This window comes from Carassius carassius, chromosome 8 (genome assembly GCF_963082965.1).
Source record: "Carassius carassius chromosome 8, fCarCar2.1, whole genome shotgun sequence".
Classification (NCBI taxonomy): Eukaryota; Metazoa; Chordata; class Actinopteri; order Cypriniformes; family Cyprinidae; genus Carassius; species Carassius carassius.
In genome coordinates, this window is record NC_081762.1 from 18,438,705 (window position 1) to 18,453,433 (window position 14,729).

Sequence of the window (14,729 nt, forward strand, 5' to 3'; positions counted from 1 at the left end):
TTAGCCAAAGCAACACCTGAGTTTTCTCCTACCATTTCTGCTAGTAATGCTTGTTTCCTTCCCACGCTACTTACTGTGCAGATATCAACAGCGCCACTGGGTTATACGTTCCCAAGTTGAGGTCACAAATGGGTTGAAATTTTTATGATGTATCAATTGTGTGAGATGGATGTGTTTCATACAAGATTTGGCAACTGAATAACCTTGGAATACGTTGATGTGATTATTCATTTAATGAGTTTTACAAGAGGCAAATGTAGCAAATATATCAAATATGCCCAGTGGATGTTTTTTTTTTTTCAGAAAGATTAAAATACGGGAAAATATTTAAACTGGATAATAGTGGGATAGAATGGGAAAATATGGGAAAATCCTGGGAGAAACAGAAGGGTTGACAGGCATGATGGTGGGTTGCATCCTTTCCAACGTTTTAATATTCATTGGTTGTTACGTTTAAAAGCCCTCCCTACACTTGTTTTAGATCAGTTTAAATGACAAAGAACTTTCCATTTTGGATTTGATTCCCCTGATAACCATTTGGAGATCAGTGGTTGACTAGCGCCTCTAGTGGTGTGGTGGTGTCTGTCTTTTTCTCTGGTTCCTCACTCCTAATAGCTCTGCTGAGAGGTAATGGGCTGTGAAAGTGCTTGGTTCCACCAAAAACATATTAACATACAAGGACACAGTGGTGCCTTCAGTAAATCACACACAGGCCTACACATGAGCACTGATTTAACAAACTGGAGCCTTGGGTGGGGTGTCAACCATCACAGGTGTCACAGCTTACTTTTAAATTCTGGCAGACGTGTAAAGCAAAACAGCTTTTCTGATGCAATGCTGTGGCATTCAGATTTGAGATGGCTGTTTATTTTCATATACTTCGCTCACAAAACATAACAGGGTGAAAGAAAGGGGGAAACACTTATTACCAGGAGAGTTTCCATGGGGCGATTTCACCTTGTAAAGGCAGGGTGGAGGTGGTGAGGTCAGTTGGTTTGTGAATGAGCTCCAGTGGCAGGCCGCCCCTTCTCCTGCTCTCCAGATCACTTCACTGAGATGTGTAAAAAAAACACCCTGACACCTGGGTGTGAATGGCAGCCTACAACTCAAAACCGCATACACAGGATACTCTTGATGACGATCACAAGAAGACGCCCGGAAAACTCATCTGTTCCTCCATAAAGTCTGTGAAGACTGTAAGGGCCTCTTCAATGCAAGTAAGAATTTCCGATTTCACATTTGTTGACACTGATGATGTCGTATGATTAATGAGTGCATATTATGGCAGTTGTTGATTCAGGATCCTCAAAATTGGATAAGCTTTTTTCCTTAAAAGGTTTTTCTTACACAGATCTGTTATTCTGTTAAAGCAGTGGTTTAGCAGTTTTCAACACAATATTAGCTTGGTAAAATATTTTAGACCTTGACAACTAGAAAAATGTATCGTCAATATAAAAATGCCAATTAAGTGATAAAATGTATGACTTTTTCAGGACTGAAATCTCACAATTATAACTAGGATATCACATATAGAGAGTTTTTTTTCCAAGTGGGAATCCTGGTTCCAAAAGTTGTTGAAGGAGTGACTTAAAATGATATTACTGAAATGTTATTACTTTTAATTAATATTTGATTTTTAGTTTACTTTCTTTCTTTTTTATATAATTTTAAGGCATTTTGAGGCCCCGTTTAAAGTGATTCACAGTAATTCATCTTTTATGAATAGTTGTGCTTTTTATAAATAGTTAACTTTTGTATGAATAGCCAAGAGACTGTGGCATACTTTTATTGTATAAACAAAAACAGATGAAACATTCAAAATACATACATATATTATTTTGTGTTACTTTTCAGGGTGAGTACATGATGACAGAATGGGGAACTATCACTTTAACAGTGACACTAATTAGTTTCATAGGTCCTCTTACTAGGTCATAGCAAAACATTTCTGTGGACATCAAGACCAGAAATGGTTCATTGAAGGATCTTTGACTGTTTACTTCGGTTAATGGCATCATCATGAGCTAAGATTAGTGAGATTATTATGTTTGGGAGCAAAACTGAGGTCTGTTTTCCCTTTGCAAAGCACTATTCAGACTCATTTCAATATCTGATAATCTTTGAGTGACTCTCATTGAGAAAATTGCTTAGATAGATCAAACAAACCAGCAAAGAACACGACAAGCCATTGCTATTAAAGTTTGTGGCTAATGATGGTTTTCAAAGCCCCCAACCCACTGAGGAGAGCAGTCATTACAAAAATATGCTTGTCCTCATAGGAAACAGTTCACCTGGTCATGAAAACTAAGAGCTTAGTCTCGCCTCACTCCTTTTTATCACGCATACGCAGAGGTAGCCAGCAACATTGTTCAAGAACACAATAGGTTATATTTGTCCAGTAAAGGTCTGAATTCACACGAGAGCGTTAAATCGACTCATAAAGGAGTATTTGGGTTCAGTACGAGTTGACAGAATTTTTGCCATGATTTAAAAGAGAGAGAGAGAGAGAGAGAAGAAAAGTTGTGGTTATGGTGAGGTGCAAACAATGGAAGCAATTGGGGCCAATTTCTGCAGAATTTATAAGAAAGTTGATTTATAAAAGTTTTTATAAAAGCATTGCCATTATTATTATGTTGAAATGTGTATATTACTTGATCTGTAAAATTGTTCTTCTTTTTTTTCTTTTTTTTTTTTGATTTTAGATATTTTCATGGCAACAGCGCTATATGTTATAAAATGTATATAATCTTATTAAAAAATGAAATAAAAAAAAATTTAAAAAGGGGGCCAAATTTCTACGAATTCATGCAATTTGTGAAAAATCATAATTATTTTACCAGGTGACAAATTTGTAGGAATTTGTACGAAGGACCACACCTAACCCTGCCCCTAAATTTGACCATCACAAAAAAAGGTACAATCGAGGTCATATGAATTCGTACAAATAAACCACCTAAAATACATATGAACTGGCAGTGAGATAGCGTTGAAATTAGCCTATAATTTTTATTCATTGCTATCATGTTTTGTCAAGATTCAACCCATGAATTTTACAAACACAAATTAGTTTTCTTGAACATTGGGCTGCCATATGAACGCAGTGCATGTAAACAGATCAGTAATTAGCCGTGTGCTTCTTTATTGTCTGTTCCATTACTGACGAGACACCCAAACTCAGATTTGCATCTGATAACACACCTAATATCCAGCCATGTCAGGGGCTGCATGGATGGAAGGTATCCAGTGGCTAGTCTTAGCCCTAGCTCCCTCTGAGCACAATGCCCCACTTGTTGCTCCGTCTCCTTTGGCATGATCCAAAGCCATATCAGGCCCTTCACGAGGCTTCAAATCCTCCATTTTTCAGTGTGCACTCAATCTAATCTTGGGATTTATGATTGTATATTACGATAAAGTTAGCATTGCAAATTATCTACAGATCGTATGTGTTGCACAGTGGCTAACTGGAACTGAATGAGCTCACTGTTATCGAAAAATCGTTTTAGATGAGGAGCAGAGCACCACAATGATGGCTAATTTTGGTCTAGATAAGAGATTCTGTAACAGTGCTTGTTCTTACACACTCTTCGCACAATTATTCAAGATAATCGAGGGATTTTTATTCCTGGAGAATTCGAATTAGCTAATATGGCCCATTAACTGTGTATCCTCAAAACGCTGCTTTACACATTTTGAATTAAGCATTTGTACATATTATCGTAGAAATTCATCTGGGAAAGGTTCCACTTGAGAACTGTTGCTAAGTGGTTCGCAGTCTAGATCAGTCAGCCAAGAAATTTAATCTCATCTCATAAAACTGATTGGTTTAATTGGCTGAGAGTCTGGCAAGATTACACAAAAACAGACATCCACTGTACTTGCTGCTGCATACGTGCTTATAATCTTGTACTGGAACGTTTTGGACAGCAAATTTGAGCCGTTTTGTGAAAGAATGCTCTCGCCAAAGTGAAATCGATGCACTGTGAGCTGTGCCAGCACAGTCTGAATTTTCCAAAAGGTGCTTTCTGGGAAAGATTTGTCTGTTTGTATGAGTGCAAGCATTTGTTTGCAGATGTTTATGTTGGAGGTGGGAAAACAAGGGCTTAAATGGTTACCGGGAAAAGAGGAGGGGTGCAAATCCATCCCTTTACTCCACCTACCCCACCCCATCCTCTATACTGCTTCCTTATTCTGCCTGGCCACAGACACTTGCCTTTTGTATGGAGGGAACCAGAGAAACAATCCACTCTCTCTGTTTGGAAAAAAAATACTTGCAAGAAAAAAGAGACTGGGAGCTTCCAGGTGCTTTGCCCCCAGTTAAAAGCCCTGTAAGGAGGTCCTCTTCTTGCCTGGAGTCAGGAGAGCCACTGCCTCGTGAAGTTGAGCACCCTGCCTCTCACATTCTCCCTCTCCCTCTCTCTCTCTCTTTCTTTCTCTCTCCCTCCTACTTTCCACCCTGTGAGAGTGAACAGAGAATCAGAAGGTGCGTCTGAAATCTACTTGTATCCAGGCTGGAGACAGCACCACAAGGACTTTTTCCCCCTTTACTGCAACAAGCACATGGACTTAATTTTCACCAGAGACAGAAAAAAAGAATAAAAAGCAGACCGGCACCTGCCATTGAGAAGCAGAACTTTCTCTAGAGTTGTTTGTTCTTTCTGCGCGTTTGTAAACAATATTTCACTGCGACCAAGTGCCAAGACATTGCCGAGACTTCCCTGTCTGCGGGGTCCCGTCACAACTTCTCAAGTTATTTCTCCAGAGATGACCGTCTGAAGAGGGAACGCAGAAAAGAAGCCACCTGACCTGCAGAAGTTACCTGCCTGAGTAGTTGAGGTGAAGCAGAAGGGTGAGGTAAGTTCATATCTGAATCTTTCATTCTCCTTCCCCTCTGGGTCCAGGCATATGTCATCTCTGAAAACGTTTTTCATATCCTGTTGCTTCTCAGCAATTGAATCCAAATGCAAGACAGGGAGAGAGAGAGAGAAAGAGAGAGAGAGAGAGAGAGAGGAAAAACAGTTGGGTTCACATCTCAATCATGAGACCAACATAATTCTCAGCGCACGGCTACACACAATGCAGATTACCAGAATGTTTTAGTGCTCTACCCCCATTAATCTCTGCAAAATATGTGGCGCAGTTTTCTAAACAGAGCCATGTGGCTACCATTGCATTAATGCTGATGCTGCTTCTGTGTGTTTGTGGTTTGCGTGTGCTTGTGGCTGTATAGGATGTGTGGTTCAGGTAGTGTGGTAGGTCTCACAGCTGTTTAGGAGTTGGAGAGGGAGCGAGTTATATAACTGCAGCAGTCTTGCTCTCACTAACACCTGGGACTGTTTGGTCTGCACTCTGTTGTGCACCAGTGTCACTCACTTAAATGTAGCTCCGCCCACGGTGTTTTGAAGTCCATGCCCACTTTTCAGCTTCTGAAAGCATTTCATTTTGTCCTGTCAGACATAGTCCACTTCAGAGGTTAAATGTCACATAAAATCGGCTCTTTTGAAGTCAACGTGAAACCAAAATGAAATTATTATTATGAAAGTGTTGCATTTTGATCTGTCAGGTATAGTTCACTTCAGAGGTTAAAACAAATTGGACCCTATTTATTATTAGTAGAAGTAATATTAAAGGCCGTTTATTAGGAGCCAATAGGTTTTTAATGGACAAAATCTTGCCATCCTTAATTTTTCTCTTTAAATGATCTAAAAAAAATATGTCTGATTATGTCGCAAAAGGCATTTCATGTTGACTTGAATGGAAATTTCTAGTGTTGGTTTTTTTTCAACATTTGATGTATCTTTGTCAGCTGTAGCTTCTCACCTCAGCAAGTTTTGTACATGATGTTTTGTCATAATATGTCTAAAAGAGCTTTTCCACACATAATCAACTACTGGACATGGCATGAGCTCTGTGCAGCAGTCTTAATTTCAGACCGAGAGCAAGAGAGGACTGTGAGAGAGAAGGGAATGTGCTTTCATAATACATTCTTCACCGAGAGCACTGGGGAATAGTATTCAATAATACTTTTTTCTCATCTGAGTAGCAGGGCCCAGCTTCTACAGAACTGAAACAGACCCAGTCTGGAAAAGATGACATGCTCTCCTCTAAAAACATTTGGTGTCTCAACATGATGGCTTTCAGGAGGAGAAGCGGTTGAGGTCTGTGCGAACCTGTGCGTTGGTGCCGCTTGGGCTGCCACATTACACAAGCCTCCGACGTGATCTGAACCCCTGAGTGGAAAATAGAGGTTAAAGAAAACGTGTCCAAGACACTGCACAGATAAGGGGCCCATCATCCTCACACCCTTCTGATTCCTCCGTCTGGAAATGGTCCAATGCTTCTAGATGGGATGCTGTCTTCTGTGATTAGTTCAGAGGATGGTAAAGTCAGCTGTGAAGTATGATGTGATTTTATGATGAATGTTTCTCATCTGGTCCTGTTATCAGAAGATGCAGCAGACAGCGTCCCACCTTTCTGACTGCTATTACAGCAAAGGCTTCAATCCACCAAACACCTCTCTTCTTCTCACACATACTTTGACCCTTCTCCCCACATGCACATTTCTGTTAGGTAAAGCCAAGGAGGTCTGTTATACCCGCTGAAAGCCATTTCTTTGCATTCACAGTTTATTTTTCATTTCGAAATCTGACATTTTGCACATGGGGCCGTAGACATTTTTCAGCCAGTCACCTGAGCTGTAAATGTCATGCGAGTAATTTCTCCTGGAGCAGCAGGAAAATGACATCATGACTAGTCAGTTCTAAGATTTTAAAGGGATAGCTCACCCAAAAATGAACATTCGTTCATTTACTCATCTGTGTTATGTTGTTCCAAACCTGTACATAAAACATAAAAGAAAATATTTTGAAGAATAATACAGCTGGTTTTTCATTTGTTTGTTTGTTTGTTTGTTTGTTTGTTTGTTTGTTTTTCATGCAGTGAAAGTCAATGGGGTCCAAAACAACATTGGACTACTGTTATTTTAGTTTTATTTATATACTTTTATACTGTAGTATTTAATAATATTTAGAATTAGCTTTTATGTTTTATTTAACATTTTCATTTAAATGTAAGTTTAAGTATTTTATGTGATTTTCTGATTTTTATTAGTTTTGTTTTAAACATTTCTGTTTAGCTTTAATTGATTTTTTCCTGTTTTATTATTTAGTCATTTTCCACTTTTCAACCTTTTTATTTCAGTTATTTCCCAATAGTTCAAGGTTTTTTTGTTTTTGTTTTTTGTTTTTTTATTTATATACAATATTATATTTTATTTCATCTTTATTTCAGTTAATAAAAATATTTAAATATATTTAGCTTTCATAATGTAATTCATAATTTTTTATATATTTTTTTTTATTTTTGGGGTCCAGATGGTGTAATTATGGCATCTAACAGCAGGAGCTGAAAGGGTCATGGTGACCACTCAATTTTTGACTGCTTGGGCAAAGAACACAAAGGCAAATACTTTGGCAGTGTGAAGCCTTAATGGGAGGCAATGCTGTAACCATGGAAACCCACCTTTGGGATGGCCCAATAACTCTGCTGACTGCTTTTTATGATGTCGGTTGGCTCTGCCAGGCTGGGCCTGATGAAATGCATTTCTTTCTTTATTACATTACATGACTCCAACTGACCTGACGGAGGCTTTTATATATGGACCATTCATAATCGGTTCACACTTATTGGTTGTGCTGGTCAGTAAGCCTTTGTCCATGCCCAACCATCTGCCTTGTTAATTCTAGGGCAATTTTCAGTCACTGAATCCTGTTTATAAGGTCCAACGCAGACAATAAAAACCATATTTCCTTGTGCTTTAGATTCCTTTATGTTAAGGTGGATGTAAATGTGTGCCCTAGAGAAGCCATATCTGAAAAGTAAAAAGAAGCAAAGCTTATCCAAACCATTATAGATGTCTCTTTTCATTTAGCTTGTAATGGCTTACTGCAGATTCAATTCCACTTTGAGTTTTTATTTTTTTACCGTGCAACGGAGGAAAATGATACGAAATCCATTACACATGCTCAATCAGTGGGAGAGACTAGACAGAGAATCTGGCCCAGTGCAGACTGAGAAGCATATGGGAAATGTTGGACACACCAATAGGTTGAACTTTTACTTCGGGTTTATGAGAGGCGATGTCTTGTATGTTGGCCAGCGAACCCTCACCCAAGGTGAAGGAATAAATGTACATATAGGACAGAATTGAGTGTCAAATTTATGAAGTATATGTATTGTCATGTCATTATGGAGAACCTTCTTCCCTTTTTACATTATTCATAAACCTACTGATGCTTGTTTGCCAACCAGGAAATGTATTCCTTCTCTGGCGAGAAGACCAGTAATCCACATTGTTTTTTTTTTATATATGGTGCCACTTGAGGGCAGAGTTTCTGACCTTGACTGTGCAAACACAAACCCTGCTACATGGGAATGTGAAGAACACACACAGGCTCACAGTCTGTGCCTCTGGTGCTGTGTGTACATCTGAGAAATTTTAGATGACAAAGTCCTCGTTTCTTTCTTTATAAATTGTAATTTCACCTTAAATTGTACCTTAAAAATCCATTGGTGACACCTCACAATGAGGTTCTTATCAGTGATATCTTCAGTGTCTCATTTGGCTTGTTTTTCGTGTTGCAAATTATCTTACATTTCTTGAAACGAGCTTAATGTACTTTTTTTTCTGAAGAACATTTACATTTTTTTTTTTTTTTTGTTAACAAAAATGTTTCTAAATAGTTTCTTTTGTACAGAAGAAAGTCATACAGGTTTAGAACAACATAAAGGTAATTTGTAAATTTGTTAATTTATACATTTTATCTTGAATACAGGTGTATTTTATCATACTGGCACATTTTTAATCTTTGTTACACTTAAAATGTGTAAAATATCTGTAAGTGTTCTAAAACTAAATACACTTGTATTACAGATACATTCTCTGAAAATAAATCCTAAATTGATCTTGTTTTAAAGAATTTGTAGCTATTTTTACTGGAAAATAAAGCAAAAAATACTCATCAATAGGATTTTTTGCACTGTATAAATTGACATTAATGTATTATGAACAACAGAGAACAATGTTAGTTCATGATACCTAATGCATTATTAAAACTTCGCAGTGTAATCAATTCGTCTATATATTCCCGCTTTGTTTGGCTTACTATGGTATCATACTCTGTTATTTTGAGCCCAATAATGTTGGCAGAAAGGTTCTTCTCATTAACCGCGTGGTAACCTTCAAACCTCCTTTATTTGGTGTTCACTTTAAACAGGAAATGAAGGCGAATACCACTCATGCTCCGGGAAAAGCATATGCCTGACTGTGTTACGTTCCAGGAACTCACGCCCCCATCTCTCACCATTACCATTTGTTTCTAGATGTTTTTCGCTCACCAAGAGAGAGGAAAACCAGTCCTGTTCAATGGTGCTACAAGGCAAGCAGTGCATTCCTTTGAGGAACTGTGCTTTTCCCCAAAGTCTGTTTGATGGTGCTCTCCAGACTTCGTTCCTTCCGCCCATTCTCCACTTAAGGTATAACAGACAAAAGAAAAACAGAGAATGAGGAATTACCCTCAAAGCTGTCGGAAACAGCACTTTGGCATAAGCCGACTCTGCAATCAGCAACATGCTTAGCCTGCTTCGCCGATTAGATGAGGGTGCGTGCCTTTGTGAGGAAGTGTGTGAACATCTCAGACCTTAGCGAAAAATGCCGCCGGTCGCTCAATCAAACATCCTGTTGCATGAGGCTTTGTTCCAGTGGGTTGTGCATGAATTGGTCTGGACAGGAAAAGAGGTGCAAACACATCCAGGAAAGGGGAGGTTATCTGTGAAGGCCAATGGGTTTATTCTGTGGGTGCTAGGGTGTGAAGATGTCAACTGTTTAATTGATTGAGTGGAAAGGTGTACTGCCCTGAACAGATGTGTCTGTTTTACTATTCTCAGGACAAAATTGAACACATGCTTGCGGAAATTAACAGATTTAATTTAAGTCTGATGAATGCGGCACAGATCTGGGCTTAGACTCAGGGCTGATTTCAAATATCATAAATCACATACAACTATGTGAATGCACTGAAAAAAAAAATCATTTTCTTAATCAGTATTTATATATATATATATATATATATATATTAGTGCTGCCAAACAATACATGTAAATATTTTCAAAATATATTCTGTATGTATCTGTATATACTTATATATTATATATTGTGTAAATAAAAACTTTTAATTTAAATGTGATTAATCACGATTAATTGTTCGACAGCACTATCTATATATATATACATATATTTAAATAGACTTATGCTTAAGTCAAAACAACTAAGCAAGTAAAAAACAATATTAAGCGAGATTCAGGTATTTTTATTAAAAAACAAGATATAATTAAACCAGTTTGCAGTCCATGTCTTGTGTTTGTTTGTTCTCCACTATGAAAAAGAAAAGAATAAAACAATAACCAGCATCTCTCCCCTCAACCTTTGTTACTTAAGCGATACTTTTGGCTTCCCAGTAATCTCACAGTTTTACTAAATTTCCCTTCAGGGATCAATAAAGTTGCTATTCGTCTTGTCTTTCATTTTCACATTCCCCTCTTCACTGCATTCCCTCATTTTCTTTCCCCTGGCTCTTGAAAATGCACTGGATGTGGATGAGATTTTCCATTCCGTTGGCAATAGAAGGAAATGGGGAAGCTTGGCAAGCAGCTGTTATTATTTTTCCTTTTGCACAGTATCAGCTCTTTCAGCAGCCTCTCTGTCATTCAGACCCAGCAAACATCTCCACAATCACAATCTGATGCTGTCTGATCAGACAAGACCGAGAGCCAGACAGTCAAGACATTTTCACACCAATACTGAACATTAGTTGCAACTGTCAATTGCAGACAACATTGTAAACAGAAACAGTATATTTTTATGGACCTATTTTCATCCAACATATATTTGTATTGTTTGTGTAATCGTCGCCAGCTATTGATTGCCATGGTTCTTCTGGACCTTAGTAGAAGTATTAGAATGAAACACTGACGAAAGAGTCTTGAGAAGAAAGTTTTGAGGCATGATTTTGCTCTTTCTGCCTTTTATATATATATATATATATATATATATATGATTGATCCTCACTTTTACCCCCTTTTTTATGACTCATTACTCATATACTACAGTTTATTTGATGTTTGTGATGAAACAGTGGTTCATGGTTTGGCACACTGAATTCCCGAAATGCCTTTGGTCAAATTCTGTGACTCAAAATATTATTTGGACACATGGAAGGAAGGTGAAATCCCAGAAGCTTCACAGAGGACTTCAAAAAAAAGCAAATACAACATTTAATATTTCTTTGGTTTTCTATGTTTTAATTTAGCAGCCAAAATGGCATATTTTTGCTTTGTGTTTTGCAGAATAAAACCCTTTATTTGCGTGCATGATGTTCCTAAATCTTGCATTGCAAGCCATTGACAGAATATCGAAATAAGATTGTTTGATTTAGTTCTACCTGCACAACCGAACCCAACTGAATCGTAATGGTACATCAGTTGACGGGCTTTAAGGTTCAGAGGGACTTGATTTCTTTTAATTGGATGCTGCTTGATTTTACCGGCTTTCTCATTAGTCTTGTTCAGCATCTGGGAGCCAAACTGATGAGGGAATCCAAGACTACAGGAAAGACGCAGAACAGTGCCAGTTCCTCTCTGGGTCAAATCCTTAAAATAAAACTCCAGTTATAACTTTGTCTTTGTCCTCCCAGACCAAGATTTTTTACCCTCTTTTCTCACATTAAGGGAAGGGTTGATGGATGGTCTGCAACAGCAGAGATGGGAATAAGGCTTCAGAGGTTATTTACTTCAGCTTAAGTCTTGGATAATATTTCTTTGCATGCGTTCCCAGTTTTTCTTCCGACGACTTCTTAGGGGAATTGAGAAAACTACCGACAACAGTTCCAGTTGTTACCCTTGCACTTTTAAGTAAGATTCTTCCAGAAGTACATTAGAAACATTACCCATACTCATCTTCATCCAGCTTCCATCAGATCATTGTTATTTTAGAAATGATTTGTGGTTCTGGTTCTGTATAGTTATTGTGTCTTTCAGTGCAGGTAGTTCATTTGATAAAGCTTATGTTAGACATATAGACAAATCCTTAAAAATATGTTTTAATTTGTTATGCAGTGAGCAAAGATGGACAGTAGGCATTGCACAGGGCCTTAAAGATAGAAACAACATGCATAAAAAAAACTTTACTATTAAAGAGTTTGGGGTTGGTTTTTAAAATAATTTCTTAATGTTTGTTTGTTTGTTTGTTTGTTTGTTTGATTTTGTTTTTGGAAATAAATCAATACTTTTAGTCAGCAAGGATGCAGTTGAATATAAAATGTGAAAGTAAAGTATTTCTATTTCAAATAAATGCTATTCTTTTGAACTTTCTATTTGTTAAACAATCCAAAAAAAGGGAACAGTTTCCACAAATATCATATAAGCAGTACAATGGTTTTCAACATTTACAGTTTTTCTCAGTCGCTTTGGTGCATTTCTCGCATCACTATTTAAATGTGAACAATAGTTAATGCAGTTCTCAAAACAATTAGTGCAAACTGCAAAACCTAGTTGATAACCTGCAAAAGCGTGTCACTTGCTCAAAATGGATAGGTCATTATTCAAAAGCAAGTATTCATGTCAATGAAAGTGTCCTGACACCATTGTTTATGAACAAGATAGTCAAATGGCTTTGTCATTATGACAGTTTACTCTGTCAATGTTTTCCAATGCAAAAAAGTCAGATCTTGGTGACCGTGACGAGTGGGGTGGCGCCGAGAGCCGTGGGAAAGGAGCGAGGCCGGTGGAGTGATTGGAAATGAGCGACACCTGCTCGACCCACCGGTCTCGAGTCCCACGGAGGAGATGGAAGGACATAAAACAGGAGCGACCACAGTGACGGACGAGAGAGGACCAGGCCTGGATTTTAGACCGATCGATCAACAGACAGACAGATGGACAGACCAATCGACAGACAGACAGACCGATCGATCGATCGATCGACAGACAGACAGATAGACAGACCAACAGACAGACCGATCAACAGACAGACAGACAGACTGATCGATCAACAGACAGACAGACAGATCGATCGACAGACAGACAGATAGACAGACAGACAGATGGACAGACCGATCGACAGACAGACAGACAGACAGACCGATCGACAGACAGACAGATCGACGGACAGACAGACAGATTGACAGACAGACAGACAGACAGATCGACAGACAGACAGATCGACAGACAGACAGACCGATCGACAGACAGACAGACAGACAGATTGACAGACAGACAGACAGACCGATCGACAGACAGACAGACAGATAGACAGACAGACCGATCGACAGACAGATAGACAGACAGACCGATCGACAGACAGACAGATCGACAGACAGATAGACAGACAGACCGATCGCCAGACAGACAGACCGATCGACAGACAGATAGACAGACAGACCGATCGACAGACAGATAGACAGACAGACCAATCGACAGACAGACAGACAGACAGATAGACAGACAGACCGATCGACAGACAGACAGATCGACAGACAGACCGATCGACAGACAGACAGACAGATCGACAGACAGACAGACAGACAGACAGACAAACAGACAGATGGACAGACCGATCGACAGACAGATAGACAGACAGACAGACAAACAGACAGACAGACATATGGACAGACCGACCGATCGACAGACTGACCGATCGACAGACAGACAGACGGATGTACAGACGGACAGACGTACGGATAGATAGATAGACGGACGGACGGACGGACGGACGGACAGGCAGGCAGGCAGGCAGGCAGGCAGGCAGGCAGGCAGGCAGGCAGGCAGGCAGGCAGACAGACAGACAGGCAGGCAGGCAGGCAGGCAGACAGACAGACAGACAGACAGACAGACAGACAGACAGACAGACAGACAGATAGATAGATAGATAGATAGATAGATAGATAGATAGATAGATAGATAGATAGATAGATAGATAGATAGATAGATAAGTCTCATTACATGTTATCCTATCACATTCTGTTCCAGAAGTCCCACTTTCATATGCATCCAAAACACTAATAATTATAATTTTAAATTCCCCCTTCCCTCCGCCTCATGCTTTACCATTGCCCAGTAAACTTTGCATCTCCGGGCAGTTTGGTGTGACAGAATGAAGGAAGAGCTTGACAAGCTGGCCAAAGATGAGAGCACTTAAATGGGCCGTGCACCATCCAACTCCCAAGCACAACAGATCACTTGTGTTCTCCCTTAACCACAGCAAGGAAGAGATTCATGTTAGCATGGAGAACTGGCTCCTGATGCAGCGCGGTTGACCTTTCACATATGCTAGCACTTGCTGAAGAAAGATGGAACATGTTGACTAAATAAGTTGGTCACTATGTTCCTCCAACCCTTTAAAATGCCTTTAAAAAGTTTCAGAAAATCTAAACTAATCCAAATGTAATTTCTGAGCTGTTTATTTGAAGACTGATATTGCTTCAATCAGGTTGATGTTATTTTCAGTTTCTTCATTTAATTGCTTTGCGTTTAATGAGACTTACAACTGATTAGACACTCTGTCCTTGTTCTCTCTTTCCTTTCGTGAATATTTATCCAATAAAACCTTTGTTTTTTGCTGCTTTGCTAATGCAAACCAGAGCTTTTGTTAAATCTGTCTTGCCAATAAGCGACACTGT

At 38.9% G+C, this 14,729-nt stretch overlaps 1 protein-coding gene across 2 annotated transcripts in view; it reads left to right on the forward strand.

Moving 5' to 3' along the window:
• The first annotated feature begins 4,225 nt into the window (after window positions 1-4,225).
• Window positions 4,226-14,729, forward strand: part of LOC132145445 (collagen alpha-2(VIII) chain-like) — a 50,702-nt gene continuing 40,198 nt past the window's right edge. The window contains exon 1 of one of the 2 annotated variants that reach the window (XM_059556485.1): window positions 4,226-4,851. The gene's annotated coding sequence lies outside the window, so the exon portion shown is untranslated. The remainder of the gene's footprint in view (window positions 4,852-14,729) is intronic. The other variant, XM_059556486.1, reaches the window with a different exon arrangement.